This window comes from Gossypium arboreum, chromosome 7, assembly GCF_025698485.1.
Source record: "Gossypium arboreum isolate Shixiya-1 chromosome 7, ASM2569848v2, whole genome shotgun sequence".
In the NCBI taxonomy this organism is placed as follows: Eukaryota; Viridiplantae; Streptophyta; class Magnoliopsida; order Malvales; family Malvaceae; genus Gossypium; species Gossypium arboreum.
This window is the reverse complement of record NC_069076.1, coordinates 426,958-450,371: the sequence shown is the minus strand read 5'-3', so window position 1 is coordinate 450,371 and position 23,414 is coordinate 426,958. Positions and strand designations below refer to the sequence as shown.

Here is a 23,414-nt window from a genome sequence, read left to right as displayed (position 1 = left end):
TTTGAACACTAACAACAAAGAGCATAACTACTCTCTTATACGGTTAGATAGGCTTAAATGCCCTTTTTTTTATTTAATTAGTTTGTTAGGCGGGTTTTTTTTTAGAGAAATGGACTGTTTTTAGGAGAGAGAAATAGAAAGCGTCTCCAGTTGGGCGCGCTTTCTACACAGGTGGCAGGAAAGCTCGCCTAGCTAGACGTGCTTTCCCTCAACGATAACAAAGCAACGACTTTTTGAATATTATCGCGCTAACGGTAAAAGAAAATAAACCCCCCCAACAATAATTTTTTTACCCTATAAATACTCCCAAAATTTCATTTTTTCATTCGTATCCTTCTCTCAAACTCTCTCAACTATCTCGTTTTAAATTTTTTGATATTTTCATTTAAAAATATTATTTATTTTTTAATTATCTCGTTTTTATTCATTCAAATCGATTTCTCATGAATGGCCGTATCTCTAATCTGCTTTGACGACAAACATTATTCCACTGCCCAAGCAGTAATGGTAAGACGAAATTTTAAATTTCGTTATTTTCAATTATGTTAAATTTAATTCTTTTTAATTTGATTTTTTTTTTGTTGTGTAAATAGATGGATGATCGTATTCTAGTGGGCTTCGTTCATAGTATGGGAAAGCCTACGATGTAACGGCCTAATTTTCAGTGGTGTCGGAAATGGTGATTTGAGATCACTAAATTCGACAAATAAGATTGAACAAGATAGTAATTTAATATTTATGAGTCAAGTAAGAATTTAGAAGAATTTGTGAAATGGTGAAATTAGTGAATTAAAAGAATTTATTAGGTCAAACGGGTCAAAAATGAGGTATCGAGACCTCAAAGTTGAAAATCGAGCTATAAATATTTTTATAAATATTTATGGAGTGTCATTGAGTTAGTATTAAAGTTTCGTTAGAAAATTTTAACGTTTGGATGGCTAATTAATTGAAAAGGATTAAATTGAAAATAGCACAAAATTTGTTAAATTGTGAGTAAATAGCTTAAGTATTTAAAAAGATGGATTTAAAGAGCAATTAGACCCAAAGGTTAATGGCTGGACGGTTTGGGTATGAAATAAGCAAGAAAACAATGTGAACAAGGGCAAAATTAGAAATAGATAAAAGTTAATAGTTAAATAATGATGTAATTGAAAAATCTAGACATTTTCTTCATAATTTCTCAGCCAAAACGCCATAGAAGGTCTGGAGAAAGCTGGTTTTCATATTTTTACATCATGTGAGTCTAATTCTTGCTTTTTCTTGATAATTTTTATGTTTTTATGACTTTTACAATTAGGTCCACTTGTAGAATTCATTAGTTTTTGATTTTATGGGTGAAATTGGAAGTTACCCTGGATGGATAAGGAATTTTATGATGAATTATTATGAAATTTAAGTTCTAATTTAATATTAAGGTGGTTTTATTAAGTGATTTTGATAGGAAATGATTTTAGGACCTAATTGTGAAAAAGTTGTGAATTGAAGGTTGCTGTTGAAATTCAGAATATAAAAGGTTTTGAAATAGTTTATAATGATAAAATAAAGTGTTAATTGAGAAAAATTAGTTCAATTGATGGGTGAATTGAGTAGGGACTAAATTGTGAAAACTGTAAATTTTGGGGTAAAAGTGCAATTTCGAAATTTGAACAGCATAAATTGTGAAGTGAAATAGAAATCAAATAAATGCTAATGAGTAGAAATATTTTATATTATAGATCAAGAATCCAAAGAAGAACGAGGAAAAGAAAAAGTTGCGGAATAGTCCCAAAATTTCAATATCTTCTACAAATTAGCCGGGTAAGTTCATATGGTTGAAATTAGATGTTTATTTGTGAATGATTGAAGTATATAATGTGTTATTATATACGAATTTGTTGTGGGATTGTGTAGATTTTGTTAATGAAAGAATAAATGTGGAAATGCAAATTAGGAAAAGCAGGATTGAGTACGTTCAGTATCGTGACGTGTGATGAATTGATTGGATAAAACCATGGTTGTTCCATGGCAAAGTGTGAAATGTAGGTATGGTATCATCCATACTGAGTTGTGAAATGTAGGTATGGTATTATCCATCTTGAAGTCATGTGAAATGTAGGTATGGTATTATCAAATCCATCTTGAGTTAAGAAATGTAGGTATGGCATTTCCCATACCGAGTTAAAAATGTAGGTATGGTATTTCAATGAGGAAAACCATACTGAGTTGTGAATCGTGGCATTGAGCAACGACGTACTCAATTTCGTAAGCCGTTTCCTAGTTTGATTATAAGAAATAAAAGAGAAGTGATCCAAATGAAAGAGATTGAGTAGTTATTCTTGTTGAGCTCAACTATGTGAATTATTATAACAATGGTTGTGAATCGCAGGAAACTTTAGTAAATGTTTTGGTATTGTTTGGAAATATTATGTTTGGTAAGCATTACTTTTAACCTATGAACTTACTAAGCTTCAATAAGCTTACTTGTGTGTGTTTAATATTTTATGTAGATTGACTTGAAGTGAAGTGGGTAGATCGGATCAACACAACAAAGCACACTATCCAGATCAATTCCGGTAGCTTTTGTTTTATGTTTGAAGATTTATATGGCATGTATAGAGTTTGAATGAATTGAAGTAAAGATGTTATAAACTAGTTAACAATATTTGTACTAAAATAGTTTTCGGTAAGTAGCAGTAGTTTGACTTTGAAAATCACTAAAAATAGTATAAATGGAATTAAATAATGAATAAATTATGGAATCGAATCTCGATGAGTCTATTTTCATATGGAAGAAGCAAAACAGGTATATGAGCTATATTTTATGAGATGTTTAAATTTTTGTGAAACAGGGCCAGAGCAATTTCTGGATCCCCTGTTCTGACTTTTGAAATTCACCATAAATTTTACAAAGATAATTAGAAGTCATACTTTATATGTACAGATTCCTTATTGAGTCTAGTTTTATTAGAGACAAACGGCATAGTCATTGAAGCTCTGTACAGAGAGATATCTGATTCGTAATACACAAAGGTCAGAGTAGTCAAACCCTGAAACAGGGAGATTTTAAATAATAAACTGTACTAATTGGCTTGACCAAAATTCTAGAAAAAATTGGTAAGTAGATATATGAGTATAAATTCAGAGAAAATTTACGGATTTGGATTTCGAGTTTTATAACTCGAGATATGAATTATTTAGCAACTATGACACAGTTGGACAGCTTGTCTGGAAAGTGTGATATAAATTGTTTGAATTGTTTAAGTGCTCAAATAAGTTTAGTAATGCCTCGTGCTCGACTCCGGCGACGGTCTCGGGTAAAGGGGGCGTTACATACGATCTCTGAAATTCGTGGCAAGTTGCAAGAGGTTGGATTCTTGTATGCGTTTCGCATAACCGAGGGTTGCAAACTCGATCTTACACTAATCAGCGTGTTGGTGGAAAGATTGTAACGCCCCAAATTTTTGGGAATTTTGAAAAAAAATTTGTAAAATTAAAATTCTGTGTTTTGCTTGTTAAGTGTAGGTTTAATTGTGATAGTGGGCCTCTAGAAGGCCCAAGCTTAGGATAACCCGATAGTTTAATTAATTTTAATTCCATAAGAGAAAGGGGTTCTGGTAAATTGGGCTTTGAGGAATTAATTGTGTAAAATAGATCACAAGGAAGTAAGTAGTGAAGTGGCATGTGACGCCACAGGGAAGGCTATAAGTGGCGTGTGGAAGCTAGGGAGGACCCAGGTTCAAGTCACAATGACAGCAAATCAAGGGATTAATTTTTATGAACAGAAAAGGTAAGTAGTGGAACTGAAGTAAAAGTCTGTCAGGAGGAGTTTGAGTTGCTCAGGAGATTGAGTAAGGAGGGGATAAGGGAGAGGATTTAGGAGCTAATCAAGGAGGATGGTGTTGGCCGAATAGTGGACTCTTGAGGAGCAAGAGTTGGCCGGCCAAGGGTTTCTTTAGGGGGGTAAATTTCGGCTAGGTCAAAAGCTAGGTATAAATTCGGCATTTGGGAGTGTTGTGCCGTTTTTTTCTTTTCTGACCATTCTTCCTTCTCTTCCTTTCTTTTCTTTTCTTTTTTCTCTCCATCTATCTTCCTTCTTCTTTCCCCATAGCCGAATCCTTCCATTATTCTATTCATCTCCACGCTCTTATCATTGTTCTTAAGCCTTATATACAAAAGCCGAAATCTCGAAAGCTTGATTCTTGTTGTGCCGATTTCTTTTAACCAAAACCACATCTCTTCTCTTCATCATTTGTGGCCAATTCACCAGCCCTCTAAAACCTTAAGTTTTGACGACAAGATCATAGCAAGACCCTCTCGTTTTACCTTTCTAAACACAAGTTGCAGAAAGCCGAAAACCCCACATTATAAGGGACTTGGCCGAATACTGGAGTCACTGAAAGCCCGACTTTTTTTATCATCTGAGGGCCTAGATCTACATCGGGATCGAGTGGGAAACTCATTGGAATCATTCACTAAGGAATCGGTGGTAAGTCTTCTCCAAAACTTAGTCTTCTTACATATTTTAGGAAAAGCTAAAATCCCTAAAAGTTAGGGAGGTTGTCGATTTGGACTTGTAATCCTGAGGGGCCATAATAACTATTTTGTTTTGGGAATAATGTGATTTAGAAGTGGTTGATCAAGGGCTTGGACAGGTGGAATGATCGGATCTTTGGAGTTAACCATAGTTCGGCAGTAAGGTAAGAGCAATAAGGGTTTTAGGCATGTTTGGTCGAATGTGGTAAGGGACTATATACTCAATTTTATTTTGATATTTGGAGTAATATTAAGTGATTCAATTGTAGGCAGTTCGTGTGTAGATCTCGTCGAGGAAATCCCAAAAATAGGTGTGTAACTGACACCCTCTCATAGGCTAGATCGGCAAAAGCCGAAAAGCCAAAATGCCGAAAAGCCGGTATTTTGGGCACTTGCGAGTGTGCGAATGCTCGTAAGACGTATGGGTAATTATTACTGGTAATCAAAAGTGATAAAACTGTAGTACGCTCTATTTCGTGCGTTTTGATATTTTGGGCTTAATGGGCCAAAACTGGGTTAATGGGCCAACGGGCCCATTTTGGAAAGAACGTTCGGTAAGTGTTTCTGGCTAAACGTAATGGTTACGATATGCATGAAAACCTTAGAAATAGTTAGATTTACTAGAATACCCCTATGTATGCAAATTTACCATTATACCCCTATGTATGCAAAATGACCTTTATACCCCTAGGGTTAATTTTGTCTGAAAAGCATGATGAATTAAATCTGTATGAATGTATATCTGTTGCATGGGGACATGGGTTATATTATGGAGGAAGCGTCCTGGTGGCTATGCCACAAATTATCTATTCTGGTGGCCCTGCCACATATATCTGTTCTGGTGGCATTGCCACAAAATATCTGTATCTGGTGACTCTCTCACATTTTCTGTATCTGGCAGCCATGCTGCATATTTCTGTGGCGTGTAGCGGTTGAGTGGGTTGAGTAGTCTCCCCACATGGTGGAAAGATGGTATGGAGGTGCACATGGTTGGATATGGTTGGGTTTCTGCATAAGTATGATATATCTCATTACGATCATTACGGGCCTATGGGCTTTATTTCGAAATCATTCGAAAGTGAGGCCAACTTGTTTTAATTCTGTGGTTTGAGCTGATATGGGCTATGGTTGGGTTAATTTTACACACTGAGTTTCCCCAAACTCATCCCCTATTTTCATCCATGCAGGTAATCCCCAACCATAGTGGGCTTGGAGCTGCGAGGGATTCGGAGTGGCCACTCGTTCTGCAATATGGATTTCTTCTGGTGATTTGGACTTCAATTTTCTTTACTTTGATGATTTGGGTTTTGTTATGTAATAAGGCCGCTTATGATTATTTTTATTTGGGTTTTGATCTATAACTTATCATGATGATATTAAATTATATTAACTATCAAAATGGGCTAGATCTAGGGTTCGTTTTCAAAAACATTAAGTGATTTCAAAATAACACGATTACAAGTAAGACTTCCGCTAAGCAAACGTTTTCAAACTTAATCACTTTATTAAGATGGACTTAACCAAATGGTTTTCTCACAATTATACGAGATGTTAGAGTGTGGCAATAGCGGTGTGCATGTCTCAGGATTGGATCCGAAGGAGCTTGGTACTTAGCGGTCAAGCAGACTCACCTCCTCTTTTTCTGGTTTCCTACCTGGTGTACAGCTCCCATTCACTTTAACCTATAATAAGAGTATCTTTTACATCATCAATTAAGTTTTCCAAACTAAATAATACAGAATGTTTTGTAACGCATCAATGTGGCGCACCGGATCCGGACGTAGCGTCTAGGCAGGGTTTGGGGGGTTACATTTAGTGGTATTAGAGCCTAGGTTGCAACAACTCGGCTGTGGAATGGGTTTACAAAAACGAAGATTTTCAAAAAAAAATCGATTTTAAAAAATCTGGACTTCAAGGTGGCATTAGAATCTCCGCCCAAGCTCGTAAGTATTCAATTTTTCGAATATATTCGAATTATCTGCATCTTTGAAACTTTACTAGAATACTCTAGATAGGATGCTACTGAAACCCTAGAAAAGCTTGCTAAAAGACTGAAACTGTAGCTAGACGTCGATTCTACGAAAGCCATCTCTGAATTACTGTCTGAATCATAAAACATCTATAATAAACATTGGAATGATATTAATGCATAAAATTCGTAATCAGATAATACGATATGAGTACGCGAGCAGCTTGAGGTAGAGGCCGTGGACGAGGCCGAGGAAGAGCTCGAGCGGGATCTTCGTCTTCAGGATATATGCCAGCGGTAGAAGCACCGATACATTCGGCAACGAAAGTGGAATCACATGATCGTAGTACCGGGGATGATGCCCTGTCGCAGGCTATGCTCTGAGTTTTGGAAAGGGTTGCAGGGGCAAGTTTGGGCAACAGAATTCGAGGATCGATTTCTGAACGACTCCGAGCTAACGGAGTAGAGATCTTTAGGGGTGTATCTGGTGTAACCCCGAGTGTGGCAGAATATTGGTTGGAGGCCACGGAACGAATTATGGATGACTTGGGTGCTACGTGGAGCGAAGTTGAAGGGGCCGACGTCGTTCTTTGCGAGATGAGGCTTATCAGTGGTGGCTCACCGTGAGGGATGGAACCCCAGCTGATAGGGTTACTTGGGAGCTGTTTAAGACAGCCTTTAAAGGAAAGTATGTCGGGGCAAGTTATGTGGATGCCCGTAGGAAAGAATTCTTGAATCTGGTCCAAGGAGGCAAAACTGTTCTTCGAAAGTACGAGGTTGAATTTCGAAATTTGAGTAGGTATCTTTGTGGGGATAGTTGCTACGGAGTATGAGCGTAGCGTTCGCTTTGAGGATGGACTCGAGATGACCTTAAGGCTGATTGCTCCATGAAGGAGCGTGACTTGCGGTTTCGGTGGAAAAAGCTAAGATCGCTGAGGAGGTAAAGCGTACTGAGAGGCAGAACCGTGAGAAAGATCGAAACTATTTTCGGAGGGATTCTGGACCTTCGGGTGGAGCAAACAAGAATGTCAAAAGGGCGAGAGTGGAGGAGCCGGTTTGAGCCGTTCCGATGAATGTGGTTAGACCGTCAATCTGTGGGGACTGTGGTAAGGTACATCTGGGTGAGTGTAAGAAACGTTCTGGTGCTTGTTTCCGATGCGGGTCTATGGAGCCTGAGTTAAGGATATCACGAGAGTCGATCGAGCTCGAGTTGCTATCTGAGAGGTTGTTCAACCCATGAGAGGACGTGGACAAGGTAGAGGCGGAAATGGGAATGGAAATGGTCGAGGTCAAGGGGCGCTTGGCAGGGGAGTCGAAAATCGAGGCTCCACACTAGCGTTAGTGTATCTGCTAAATCGTCGTCGAGAGGAGGCGACCTTTGATGTCATAACGATACGTTTTAGTTTCTAATATGCCGAGATATCGCTACGGTGGATATTGGATCTACTCATTCTTATGTTGCGTGTGTCATATCTGGGTCTTTGGGAGTGCATTCTGAGAAGATAATGAGTGGGGTATCTGTGCTAAGTCCCTTGGGTCACTCGGTTAGGGTAGACAAGCTGTATAAGGATGTACCCTTAGAAACTCAAGGTAGGATCTTTCTGGCGATCTAATGGAGTTCTTTGTTTGGAGAGTTTGATCTTATTCAGGAATAGACGGCTTGTTAAGCATAAGGCGACTCTAGACTGTGCTGCTAAGCGAATGGTGCTAAGGACCACGGAAGGGGATGAGGTTATGGTGATAGGTGAGCGAAGGGACTATTTGTCTAATGTGATATCGGCATTGAGGGCTAAAAAGTGGATTCGAAAAGGGTGTGAGGCCTATTTGGCATTTGTAAGTCAAACAGAGGTAGAGGGGCTGACAGTGGATAAGGTTAGAACTGTAAAAGAGTTCCAAGATGTCTTTCCGGAGGAGCTTCCGGGATTGCCTCCAAACCGAGAAGTTAAATTTAGAATCGACCTGTTGCTTGGGACAGCACCAGTGTCCATTGCACCATATAGGATGGCACCGAAGGAGTTAGTGGAGTTAAATGCGCAAATTCAAGAATTGTTGGATAGGGGCTTTATTAGGCCAAGTGTGTCCCCATGAGGAGCACCGGTGCTATTCGTGAAGAAGAAGGATGGGACGATGCGTATGTGCATTGATTATCGCCATTGAACAAAGCGACGATTAAGAATAAGTACCTACGCCAATGATTGACGATCCGTTCGACCGACTTAAAGGAGCTTCAGATTTTCAAAGATCGATCTTCGATCTGGATATCATCAGTTAAGGGTCAAGGAGGCAGATATTCATAAGACAACATTCAGGACTCGTTATGGTCATTATGAGTTTCTGGTTATGCCATTTGGACTAACAAACGCTCCTGCAGCGTTTATGGATCTGATGAATCGTGTGTTCCAACCATTTCCAGATCGGTTCGTGGTCGTCTTTATCGACGATATTCTGGTATATTCTGAGACCGAAGTAAAACATGATGAGCATCTCCGCATTGTGTTGCAAGTCTTAAGGGAGAAGGAACTTTATGCGAAGTTCAGCAAGTGTGAGTTCTGGTTGAGGGAGGTAACCTTTTTGGGGCATGTGGTCTCTGCAGAGGGGATTAGAGTGGATCCTCGAAAGATTGAAGCAATTTTGGAATGGAAGCCACCTAGGTCGGTTTCGAAATTCAAGTTTCTAGGGTTGGCAGGATACTACTGAGAAGGTTTGTGGAAGGTTTTTACGTGATGGCGCACCTTTCACAAAACTCATAAGGAAAGGAATCTTGTTTGTATGGACGGAGAAGCGCAAGAAGCTTTTGAGAGGTTGAAGAAAGTTACATTGAAGCACTGTGTTAATTCAACCGAGTGCAGGAAAGATTTTATCGTGCAGTGATGCATCACACGTAGGTTTGGGTTGTGTGTTGATGCAAGAGGGTAAGGTAGTTGCTTATGCGTCTCGACAACTTAAGCCTCACGAAGGGAACTATCCCACTCATAATTTGGAGTTAGCAGCAGTGATCTTTGCACTTAAAATCTGGAGGCATTACTTGTATGGAGAAAGGTGTATTATTTACACAGATCATAAGAGTCTCAAGTATTTACTGACTCAGAAGGAACTGAACCTTAGGCAAAGGAGATGGATCGAGTTGCTCAAGGATTATGATTATTCAATCGAATATCACCCAGGCAAGGTTAATGTGGCAGCCGATGCTCTAAGTCGTAGAGCTATATCTGATCTGAGAGCAATGTTTGCTCGTCTAAGTCTATATGATGATGGAAGTCTGTTGGCTGAATTGCAAGTAAGGCCAACCTGGGTGGATCAGATTAAGGAAAAGCAATTGAAAGATGAGTTTTTGGTCCCTCGTTTTCAACAAGTTAAGGAAGGGGAAACTTCTGAGTTTGGGTTAAATGATGATGGGGTTCTGTGTTTTCGAGGTAGAATTTGTGTTCCGAAGGACTCTGACTTGAGATAGTCAATTTTGAAGGAAGCTCATGGGGGACTTTGTGCCATGCATCCTGGAGGGAATAAGTTGCACCATGACTTGCGAGAGTATTGGTGGCCTGGACTTAAGCGAGAGGTAACGGAATTTGTGGGGAAATGTCTGACATGCCAGCAAGTGAAAGCTGAGCATCAGTTACCTTCTGGATTATTGCAGCCAGTAAAAATACCACTTTGGAAGTGGGAGAAGGTAACCATGGACTTTGTGAGTGGGCTACCCTTGACACCATCGAAGAAAGACTCGATATGGGTGATTGTGGATAGGTTGACCAAGTCGGCTCATTTTATACCTATTCGCACAGACTTTTCTCTTCAGAAGTTAGCCAAGTTGTATGTGGCGGAGATTGTGCGACTGCATGGAGTTTCGGTTTTGATTATCTCTGATCGGGATCCTAGATTCACATCTTGATTTTGGCAAAAGTTGCATGAGGTCTTGGGAACGCGATTGAACTTTAGTACGGCTTTCCATCCCCAAACTAATGGTCAGTCGAAAAGAGTTATTCAGATTTTGGAAGACATGTTGAGGGGAACCATAGGCCGAGTTATGTGGAACTGCCCGATGAGCTGGAAGATTTTAGGTTGCTATTAGATCAATGCTTAGAAGCTGAGTTAGCTACTTAATCTTTCGAACCTATGTTAATTATGCAATGGTTCGTAAAAAAAATTGTATATAACGATATTTATAAATTTTCTTTTCAGTTTGAATGGATGCCATACGCCAGTACTGATATCATATCTTGCATCTCGCCGGAGGTGTTGGCCAATCAAAGATGTGAGACATCAAGGTGCAATTGGTAGAGTACGAGATGGTGGAAATGCATGAATTAGACTGGGTGTTGCGGAAATTCGAGTGGAGGCAACGAATTTTGCCACTACCATGAGACCTGAAAGAGCTGCACAATATGGACATGCGGGGGAAGAATAACGACGACTGGGCGCAGCGACACGGAGAGAACATCGAGGCTTGGGATTGTAAGATGCAATCCTTACCCTCTGTGAACCATTTTTCTCAACAGACGTGGCGGCAGATGTTGAGTACCTGCCATAGTTCAAATTCACGGGTAAGCCGTATCTGCTATCACTGGAAGAGAAGAGAAGGCAAATTTGATGTAAGAGGCTATGACGATCGCCACAGCAGCAGCATAGGAGAGGACGTGGTCACACGACGGGATTTTCATCGGCCTCGGTAGAAGAAGCGTTGCCTATGTTTACACAATATATGTGTTAGTTCACTCCACTTATTTCAGTTCATTTCACTAACCCATATTTTTTTCACAAGCACCATCACATAACGAACCACCACCATAAGTGGTTAGTTCTTTTGTTCCCTCAGGTACATATTTCCTTGCATTGACGTCCCCCGCATACTTCACCCTTATTTTGTCATCGATGCTGACCTAGATGCCAAAGCATGTAGTACCACTAATGACGATACTGATGCCTAAGGAAATGTCGACATACCCAGGGTTTGGGGCACATCATGGTTACTTGCCTATAGTGACCCAAACACCGCCAGTTTTATTGTTTTATTGGGGTGGGTCATTGGCATAACCATCGCTTGTTAGAGTGTCGAATACACGATGGGAGGCCAATACGACACAATAATTGACCACAGAAGACGAGGATGCCGTTGGAAAACCCGAAAACGAAGGCTAGGGGGCATTAGTAGGTGGGAGTCCCATCGACGATGATGTTGAGGAGGACGTCTACATGCTCGCACTTCCGAACGTACTTGTAGTTGCACCTTTGAATGTACATCTGGTTGTACCTTCGGTTGTATGAAGAAATCCTCCACGTGTCATTATCCACCGCTTTATGGTACACATTCTCTTTGATAACACTAATGTATTTTTGTTGTTCTTAATATTGCGATGTAAATAATAAAATAAATAAATAAATCAATACTTTTCATTCGAACATTATATTTGTCTTCATTTTTGTTTAATATAGGTTATGCATAAGTTAACAATACACAAAAAATTTGGATCATCTAAATATAGGAAGCATTGCATCGACAATATTTTTTGGAAGAAAATAATCCTATTAATGCTTAGACTCCAATGTATCATTTTACAAAGAACATGTAGTCTTCGTATGTATAAGGTTTCTACAGTACCTGTATAATCTCTATTGATTGTCCCTTTCCTAAATATGCATGTTGTTCACTGTCCATTGGAACTGACTCCGGTTCGAAAAATAGTGCCACTTCTGAACCATTCGGACTGCACTGCCAGATTGGCTTAGGGTCTGACTCTTTCTCGTCAATTGCATTCGCTGTCCTTTCTTCCTCACCTGTATCTTTTTCCTTAGCTACCCCTTCTTCCTCATCGCGCTTTCATTGTCATCTTCAAGCAAGGGGTTAGACTTACCTTCGCCGGTCCTCGTCAAAAGGAGTCGGTCATCGAGTCTCCTGTAACTGATGTGCCCACCAAAAAATGAACTGGTTTGATGTTCAATGTAAACTGATAATCCCTCCCTATAACTGCTTCTGTCTCGTGACATCGACTCAGTGTTGAAGTTAAAATCAAACACACTGATTGAATGTCAAGCCCGAGTGTCCAAATTTGGGTTATGCTCAAACCTCGATAGGTACCAGCCACCAAACTTTAGATCCATGCTAGAGACCGATGAGTGTTTGGCTAATGATATTCCAGGAACATCGTAGTAGCTGCTTTGTAGCAGGCCAGTGAACCCACCACATAATCATGTAGTAGGACTTTTTGCGTCGGCTTCGATTCCCGTATTCACTGCAACGACGGTTGGAGATGGGCAAGACTCATTAGCCTCGGAAAATTTAACGGATAACTCTGTTACAACATTTCTACTTGAGCAGTGAATGATATGACCACCTAGAGATGGACCTCGCCAGTCACGTTGAATAGCTCATACCTATCCGGGTCAATGGAAGCAAGATATCTGTATTGCAACTTTGAAATCCTTCCCCGGGTCGATCCCCCAACTTTCCTCCTGATTCTAGTTCGTAACTCATACAATTGAATAGTAATATTGAATGCCATTTCTATGGACTTCATTCCTACAAACACCACCCCAACTAGAGGTGTTCATGGGCCGGGTCGGGCTTAACTAAAAAATCATGCTTATTTATTAGGCTAGGGCTGGGTCAGGCCCAAAAACGGGCCTAAAATTTTGCTCAAGCCCGACCCGGATAAAAATACTAAAACCCCCCGCCCGTATTAATTTTTTATATTATTTTTAAATATATATAATACATCAAAAATACTAAAAATATCAAAATAAATATTTCCCAACAAATTGAAAATAAATTTTAAAAAATATGTAGACTTATCACTAAGATAAATGCAACTTAACAAGCAAATGCCTCTAAAATAATAAAAAAATTAACAAATGCCTTTAAAATAATAAGAAAATTAATAATAAAATAAGTTTTATACAATATCCAAACAATAACAACAAAATAGTAGCAACATAATAGTAAAATGGTAGTAAAATAGGGAGAAAATAACAAGAAAATAACATTCAAAAATAAAAAAAATGCATATTTTTTTGTCCTTTAGTAAATCCGGGTCGGGCCGGGCCCGGGCTAAAAATACTTTGCCCAAGGCCTGACCCATTTTTTAAACGGGCCTTATTTTTTTGTCCAAGCCCATTTTTCAAGCCTATATTTTTGCCCAAACCCTCCTACACTTTGGGCGGGCCTTCGGGCCAGACCGGGTAGCCCGACCTATGAACAACTCTAACCCCAACCTCTATATTACAAATCTGACCGTTGTAGTAAATATCTAATTTCACTCATTCATTCATTTCAATTTTGGTCACGAATTGAATGAAAAATTGCAAAAAGAATAAGTAGAGGGTTGTCCAAAGAAGTAAACACAACTTTCGCAACAAAACTATTCGATGTTTGTTAGTAGTTTGATGCGTGTCTAAGTTACGGAAATTACGTCCATTTTATAGGAAAATTATATAAAGAGAAAGAGAATACGTACTTCAAAATTCATTTATGGATGCATGTATTTGTTGCATTTTTTATGATGCAATCCATATTCAAAGCACGATCAGAAGTCGTATAATGTTATCACACATTTGTTACCCAAGTATTCTGCATCTCATAACATGCTTCTCGGTTATCTTGAAAAGTTGCTTATACCCTCAGTAGGAAAGAAAATTTTTTATCTTCTATTATGTAAGGGCATTGTCTATTCTTTTTTTTTTTTTGTTTCTCTTCCTTGTTGCTAGCAATTGTAGTAAAAGATTTGGAAAGGTTATCAATGAAATCAAGTAGTATAACATCGCTGATGAATTGATTGAATTATTTAATTTTGACCTTTGAGAAAATTGAAGGTCCATTGCATGATAAATATTTAAAGATAAAATGCTTTGAATTTAACTTTAGCATCTCTCTCCAATTCATACGTGCACTCTCCATTGTTTATGGTATTGGATCATTTTACCACATATGTAAATATATATAGATTTGTTTTAGGGTCAGGTGGTGTGTGAAAAGTGAATGCGTTTACATTATGTTGACATAGTTATGAGTTTTCAATGCACTTTTTGATATACTTGTGTTAGTAATCGTTGTTTGGAGGCCAACCAAATGAAAATCTGAACCCTCTGAGGTCCTATGTATTTCCATGGTAGATTCAAAACGTTGTCTGTAATGACCCAAAATTCACGGGCACCGAAAAAGTGAGTTATAAGGCCTTCGACTTAGTAAACCGAGTCATAAATAATTATTAGAAGTAATTATGAATTTATTTGAGTGCTTAATTAGGATTTAATTAGGTAAATTTAGTCTGTAACAGCCCAATTTTTAGTGGTGTCAGAAACAGTGATTCAAAATCACTAAATTTGATGAGTGAGTTGAAAATTTAATAAATTAATACCTATGAGTCAAGTGTGATTATAGAAGTATTTTTTGTAATTAGTGAATTTTGTGACTTAAAAGAATTAATTAGGTAAATCGGGTTGAAAACGAGGTATTGAGACCTCAGATTCATAAACCGAGCCATAAATATTTTTATAAATATTTATGGAGTGTTATTGATTTAGTATTAAAGTTTCGTTAGAAAATTTTAATGTTTGGTTAGTCAATTAATTAAAAAGGACTAAATTGAAAATAGTGAAAATTTGGTAAAGTGATTAAATAGCTTAAGTGACTAATAAGGAGGGATGTAAAAGGCAATTAGACCCAAATTATATAGGCTGGATGGTTTGGGCAAGAAAATCAACAAAAAGACAGGGAGAAATAAGGGCAAAATTGGAAACTTTGCAAATTAAACATATAAAATAAAGACAAAATTGAAAAATATAGAGATATCATCATTTTTTTCAGCAAAAACGCCATGGGAGTTCTGGAAGTCGCTGGCTTTTCATATTTTGACATATGTGAGTTCAATTTTTACTTTTTCTTAGTAATTTTATGTTTTTGTGACTTTTACAATTAGGTCAAATTATCTAATTCATTAGTTTTTGATTTTATGGGTGACTTTAAAAGTTACCATGAATAAGTGCTGTATGATTATGGTGAATTATTATGGAATTGAAGTTCTTATTTTATTATATGATGATTTTATTAAGTGATTTTGATAGAAATTAATTTTAGGACCTAATTGTGAAAAAGTTGTGAATTAAGATTTGGTACTGAAATTCTGATTTTCAAAGGTTGTGTAGTACCTTGTAATGAATAAATAAAGTGTTAATTCAGAAAAGTTAGCTCAATTGATGGGTTAATTGAGCATGGACAAATTGTAAAAATTATAAAATTTAAGGAAAAAGTGTAATTTTTAGGAACTAAAGTGTATAAACTGTAAAGTAGAGTAAAATTGAAATGAATGCTCATAAATGAATGATTTTAAAATTATAGATCAAGAACACGAAGTGAATTGTGGAAAAGAGAAAATAGCCGATTAGTCCCTGAACTTGTATGACTTTTGCGAATTTTCCCAGGTAAGTTCATACAGTTAAATTATTAAATTTCAATATAATTTTATGAATGGTGATTAATATTTATGTATGTTAATTGTTGAAAATAAGTAAATTATGTACAAAAGTTACGAAATTGAACTGAGTATTTCGGAGGAACGAAACGTAGGAAATGAGTACGATCGTTCAGTGAAAAAGATGAATTGATGGTAAATTACCCAAGTAAATCGAGATTCAGCATTTGTTGCGAATTCTCGTGTTTGCTTTCCGTTTAGCTCTTACGAGCTTCCGTTTAGCACTTGTGTGCTTCAGTTAGCCTTCGGGCTTCTGTTTAGCACTTATGTGCTTCAGCTAGACTTCGGGCTTTAGATCACAATGTACTCAAATCCGTAAGTCGTTCCTTAAATGGACAAATTGGTAAGTCGTAAATGTAACTTGTGGAAAAAGAAATGTAAGTAATGTTATCATCATTATTATTGAGCTCAATTAAGTAAATTTGAAAAAAAATGATATTATGACTTACAGGATGAAAGTAACTTACTTGAAATGTCCATATGATTTGAATTTTGGAAAACTAATATTTGGTAAGATTTATGGTTGAAGCCGACGAACTTACTAAGCTATAGTTATCTTATTTGTGATGTTTATTGCTTTTTGTAGATTAACGGGAGGGTCAGAGGATCGGATCATCACGCTCAAGTCACACTATCTCGATTTTCCGGTAGATTTTGTTATAAATACTTTAAATGGTTTATATGGCATGTATAAGAGCTTATATAACTATGTTTTGTATTAACTCATGAATATATTAGTTAAGTTAATATAAGTTGATATATGATATGAATGGAAATTAACTAAGATGTTTAAATACTACTTGAAAGTATGAATGGATATAATGTTAGATAAAATAAGGATTAGTGATATTGTTATGAAATGAATGTGATTTGGATGAAGATTGTATTTGTTGACTTGTTGTTGTGTTGAATTGGTTGCAAATTTGAAATTGCAGGGAAGGTTAGATGTTTCTAAAGGGTTTATATTGAATTTTTTTTTAAAAATAAAATTAAAAAAATAATTATATTACGAAAATTTTCAGAATACTTGAATAAGTCCCTATTCATTTATAATACGTGATCTAGGCTTTGAAGGTTCATAAAAGAGACATAATGATTTCATTTTAATATATTTGTTGTTTATTCATGAATTGTTTGTAAATTAACCAATATGTTCGGTAACGCCTCGTAACCCTATTCCGGTGAAAGTTTGGGATTAGGGGGTGTTACATAGTCTAATTAATAATAATTAGGAAAAAGGACTAAATAGAATAAAGTGTAAAAGTTGAATTATAGATTAAAAGAAATCATAAAAGATGAAATGGGCAATTAAGACACATTTGGTATATGAGGCGGCAAACATTAAAACAAAAATCTCAAATTTTTGTTAAGTTATAAATTATAAATATATTATTTTAGTTATAAATAGTATTAAATTTGTAACATCCCGAAATAGGGCCTAAACGGAACAGTGGTTGCGAAACCACAAATCCGAGGTAGAATGTAACGGCCTAATTTTCAGTGGTGTCAAAAATGGTGATTTGAGATCACTAAATCGGACAAATAAGATTGAACAAGATAGTAACTTAATATTTATGAGTCAAGTAAGAATTTAGAAGAATTTATGAAATGGTGAAATTAGTGAATTAAAATAATTTATTAGGCCAGACGGGTCAAAAACAAGGTATCGAGACCTCGAATTTGAAAATCGAGCTATAAATATTTTTATAAATATTTATGAAGTGTCATTGAGTTAGTATTAAAGTTTCGTTAGAAAATTTTGATGTTTGGATAGCTAATTAATTAAAAAGGACTAAACTGAATATAGCTCAAAATTTGTTAAATTGTGAGTAAATAGCTTAAGTATTTAAAAGATGGATTTAAAGAGCAATTAGACCCAAAGGTTAATGGCGGACGGTTTGGGTATGAAATAAGCAAGAAAACAATGTGAACAAGGGACAAAATTGGAATTAGCATAAAAGTTAATAGTTAAAAAATGATGTAATTGAAAATCTAGACATTTCTTCATCTTTCTCAGCCGAAACGCCGTAGCAGGTCTCCTATGCTGGTTTTTCATATTTTGCACCATGTAAGTTCAATTTTACTATTTCTTAGTAATTTTTATGTTTTGTGACTTTTACAATTAGGTCCAATCATCTAATTCATTAGTTTTTGATTTGGTGGGTGAAATTGGAAGTTACCCTGGCTGAGTAAGGGTAGTTTATGATGAATTATTATGAAACTGAAGTTCTAATTTCATATTAAGGTTGTTTTATTAAGTCATTTTGATAGAAAATGGTATTTAGGACCTAATTGTGAGCAAAATTGTGAATTAGATGTTGGTGTTGAAATTCAGAATATCAAAGGCTGTGAAATAGTTTATAATGATAAAATAAAAGTGTTAATTTATAAAAAATTAGTTCAATTGATGGGTGAATTGAGTAGGGACTAAATTGTAAAACCTATAAATTTTGGGGTAAAAGTGAAATTTCGAATTTTGAACAGCATAAATTGTGAAGTGAAATAGAAATCAAATAAATGCTAATGAGTAGAAATATTTTATATTATAGATCAAGAATCCAAAGAATAACGAGGAAAAGAAAAGTAAAGGACTAAATTGTAAGGTTTAGTCACATTTTGTATCAAGGTAAGTTTACAGTAAATAAATGCAATATTCTTTTATTTTACATTATTATTGTCAATTTCAGCATTTATATATTATGTTATGAAAATATTTAAAGTCGAATTTAAGGTGAAGTGACAGAGGAAAAGTGTTAGAAAGCCCGGTTGAACCCTAGGAATGTTAGGATATTAGGGTTGTGAGACAGAACAAAATGAGCCATGTAAGTCCATATTAGAAATATGGCTTTGGAGACAGGATTGAGCCATGTAAGTCCATATTATATATGGCATTGGAGCAGGAATAATTCATGTAAGTCCATGTCAAAGACATGACATTGGCGAGGATATTGATAGACAGAAGCGACCCTAGTATCCTTAGTATTCCGAGTGATTCAACGGGTCAGGATACGAGTTAAATTACAGTGAATTAACAGCAAAGGAAAAGTAGATTATACTTATGAAAAGGAAAGGTCGGTAAGAAAGAAGGTAAGGAATAAAGAAGAAGATAGAAATTGAGAAGTAAAGAAATTTATGATGTTAGATGATATTATGCATAATTATCCATTATGTTGAATGTTGTGATTTATTTGCTTGTAAGCTTACTAAGCCTAGTGGTTAATCTCTTTATTTTCTTCTTCTTATAGTACTTATCTAGTCACTCGGGGATCGAAGGAAATGTCGGAGGCCGATCACACTATCAAAGAAATAACTCGGTATAACTAGACGTTTTGTTTTGGGTATGGCATGTATAGAAACTTAGCTACTTTTGGTATAATATGAATAATGAATGATGTGTAAATACTTGCTAGTGATTAGCTAAGAAAATAGCTGATGATATACATGTTTATTAATATGTATGATTGAATGATGATTATCACATGAAAATTATGAAAATGTGAAAGTAACCTAAAATAGATTCAAGTAATGAAATGATGTAACTTTGAAAAATCACTAAAAATTGTAGAAACATATTTTGAAGATGAATAATATATGAAATTAAATCTTATTATGTATATTTTCTTATGGAATAAGCAAAATAGGTAAAAGTATTATATTTTATGATATATCTGAGTTTTAGTAAAACAGGGTCAGAGCGATTTCTGGATCCCCTATTTCCACTTTGGAAATTCACCATAAATTGTACAAAACTAATTAGAAGGTATAATTTATATGGTTAGAATTCTTGTTGAATCTAGTTTTGAGAGAAACAAACGAATTAGTCATATGAATTTTGTACAGGAAGAAAAATGGTTTGTAGTAAGAAGAGGTCAGTGCAGTCGAGTTTTGAAACAGGGGAAACTTTAACTAATAAACTATACTAATTGGCTAAGTCAAAAATTCTAGAAAAAAATTAGTAGATATATATATGAGTCTAGTTTCATGAAAAATTTACGGATCTTAATTTCAAGTTTTGAAACTCGAGAAATGAATTTTTAAGTAACTATGATGCAGAAAAACAGTTTATTTCGAAAATTAAAATAAGTGATTTAGAGTTGTTTAAAAGGTAAGATAAGTTTAGTAACACCTCAAGCTTGACTCCGGTGATGGTTTCGGGCATGGGGGCGTTACATTTATTGGTATCAGAGCAGGTTTAGTCGATTCTCGGAACAGCTAGTGTGAGAAAAAGTCTAGCTATACATGCCATACTTGTATTTTGATAGTGTGACGACTCCTGACGATTTTTAAATATTTTGTTTTATTGTAATGGATCCCGAGAGAGCTGGTGATGATGATGTAGAAAGTAATGCGCCTGCTCCCGTAGAAGGGGTAGTGCCATCGAGAATAGGCGATGTGATTAATCGGAAGGAGTGACTCGAGAAGCTCTCTTCCAAGCTTTGAATGATTTGTTTGCCGAGTTCATTCGTACGAATCCGGCAGTTAGACCTCCACCCCCTCATGATTCTCAGGCTACCCATGTAGCTCAAGCTCCCCCAATCACAGGTACAGTGATAAGAGAAAAGCCACCAATTGATAGAATCAGGAAACAAGGGGCAGAAGAGTTCCGAGCAACAAAAGATGATGATGCAGAAAGAGCAGAATTTTGGTTAGAAAATATTATCAGAGTCTTTGATGAGTTATCTTGTACACCCGAGGAATGTATGGAATGTGTAGTATCACTTCTTAGAGACTCAGCCTACTACTGGTGGAAGACACTTGTATCAGTTGTACCAAAGGAGAGGGTCACTTGGGATTTCTTTCAGGAGGAATTTCGTAAAAAGTACATCAGTCAGAGGTTTATTGACCAGAAGAGAAAGGAATTCTGGAATTGAAACAAGGTAATATGACGGATCGATGAGATTCGCTTAAATTATCGGCAACTTAACAAGGTAACAAGAAAGAACAAGTATCCATTGCCTAGAATTGATGATCTGTTTGATCAATTGAAGGAGCTCTTGTGTTTTCAAGATAGATTTGAGATCCGGATATTATCGGTTGTGAGTTAAAGAGTCGATGTCTTGAAGATCGCTTTCCGGACTAGGTATGGTCATTATGAGTTCCTTGTGATGCCATTTGACTTGACTAATGCTCCCGCCATTTTCATGGACTTAATGAACCGAATTTTCAGACCGTACTTGGATAAGTTTGTAGTTTTGTTTATTGATGATATCTTGACTTATTCTCATGATGAGACCGAGCATGCGAGCATTTGAGAACGCTTTCTGATTCGAAAGATAATCAGTTGTATGTCAAGTTTAGCAAAAGTGAGTTTCGTTACGAAGTTGGTTTTCTTAGACATATTGTTTCGTGAAGGTATTAAGGTTGATCCGAGCAAGATTTCAGCCATTGTTGATTGGAAGCCTCCTAGAAATGTATCAAAAGTTAGAAGTTTTCTTGGTCTTGCGGATATTATAGGCGATTTGTAGAGGGATTTTCCATGATAGCTACCCCGCTGACAAGATTGCTGCAAAAGGATGTCAAGTTTGAATGGACTGAGAAGTGTCAACAGAGTTTTGACAAGTTAAAAGCATTGTTGACTAAAGCTCCTGTTTTAGTGCAACTAGAACCAGGTAAGGAGTTTGTCATTTACAGTGATGCGTCCATGAATGGACTTGGTTGTGTACTTATGCAGGAAGGGAAGGTAATTGCTTATGCCTCTAGACAACTAAAGCCACATGAGAAGAACTATCCGACACATGATTTAGAGCTAGCGCCATTGTTTTTTATTTGAAGATTTGGAGACATCATTTGTGCGGTGAGAAGTGCCACATATTCACCGATCACAAAAGTTTGAAATATTTGATGACTCAAAAGATTTGAATTTGAGGCAAAGAAGATGGTTAGAGTTGATTAAAGATTATGAGCTAGTGATCGATTATCACCTGTAAGGCAAACGTTGTTCTTGATGCTTTGAGTAGGAAATCGTTATTTGCATTAAGAGCTTTGAACACTAGTCTAGCCTTATCGGATGATGGTTTTATCTTAGCTGAGTTGAGAGCTAAACCGATGTTTCTTGAAGAAATTTGTGAAGCTCAAAAAAAAATGACAAGTGAGTTGTTAACCAAAAGAGATCGGTCTGAGTCGGATGTAGAGTCGATTTTCGATCGATTCGACGGTTGTTTGATGTTCCGAGACAGGTATGCATACCAAGAATGATGAGCTTATTCAAAAGATTTTCAGAAGCACATAGTAGTTCTTTGTCTATTCATCCGGTAGTATAAAGATGTATAATGATTTAAAAAAAATGTCTTGGTGGGTAGGAATGAAAAGGACATTTGAGTTTGTTTTAGATGTTTGATCTGTCGGCCAGGTAAAGGCGAACATCGGTACCTTCAGTTTATTGCGACTGTGCTAGTCCCGAGTGGAAATGGGATCGAGTTACTATGGATTTTGTGACAGGATTGCCGTTTACCGAGAAAGAAAGATGCATATAGGTTGTGATTGATAAGTTAACGAAGTCGGCTCATTTTATCCGGTTAGTATGGATTATTCACTTGACAAGTTGGCCGAGTTGTATATGTCGAGATAGTCAAACTACACAGGTACCATTATCGATCATTTTAGACAGAGATCCAAGATTTACTTCACGGTTTTGGAAGAAATTACGAAGGCTTTGGGCACAAAGTTGAGTTTTAGTCTGACTTTCCACCCTCAAACCGACGGTCGATCGAGAGAGTTATTCAGTACTTGAAGATATGCTTAGATGTTGTGTTTGGAATTTCAAGGCGGTTGGGAAAAATATTTACCATTAGTAGAGTTTGCCTACAATAATAGTTATCAATCGAGTTTGAAGATGGCACCTTATGAAGCTTTGTATGGACGTAAATGTCGCACACCTTTATATTGGATGAGCTTAAAGAAAGCGGATTCTGAGGTTGATCTAGTTAAAAAAAGAAGAAAAAGTGAAAGTTATCGAAATTGTTTAAAAGCGACTTGCAGACGGCGAAGTCATATGCTGATTTAAAAGAAAAGAGATCGAATATCAAGTTGGTGACATTTTTTTGAAAGTATCCCGTGGAAGAAAGTTCTCGATTTGGCAAGAAAGGCAAACTAAGTCCATGTTTTATTGGACCGTTTGAAGTGATTGAGAGAGTCGGACCATTAGCATATTGGTTAGCTTTCCCGATTGAGTTAGAGAAGATTCAAAATGTATTTCATGTGTCTATGCTACGTCGTTATCATTCAGATCCGTCACATGTGATTTCTTAGACAAAGGTTGAGATTCAACCGGACATGACTTACGGTGAAGAACCGTAATGATTCTAGCTCGAGAGGTAAAGCAATCAAGGAACAAAAGTATTGCACTTGTGAAAATACTATGGAATAGACATGGGGTAGACGAGGCTACATGGGAACCCGAAGAGGCTATACAAAAATAGTACCAAAATCTCTTCACAGGTAAGATTTTGGACGAAAATCCCTAAAGGGGGAGAAAT

General features: G+C 36.6%; 1 long non-coding RNA gene across 1 annotated transcript; it reads left to right on the top strand.

The window, feature by feature from the left end:
* Window positions 1-18,517: 18,517 nt before the first annotated feature.
* Window positions 18,518-19,391, top strand: LOC128295109 (uncharacterized). Its single transcript, XR_008285424.1, has 2 exons — window positions 18,518-18,565; window positions 19,185-19,391. It is a non-coding gene; the product is annotated as an uncharacterized LOC128295109 (long non-coding RNA).
* The last annotated feature ends 4,023 nt before the right edge of the window (window positions 19,392-23,414 follow it).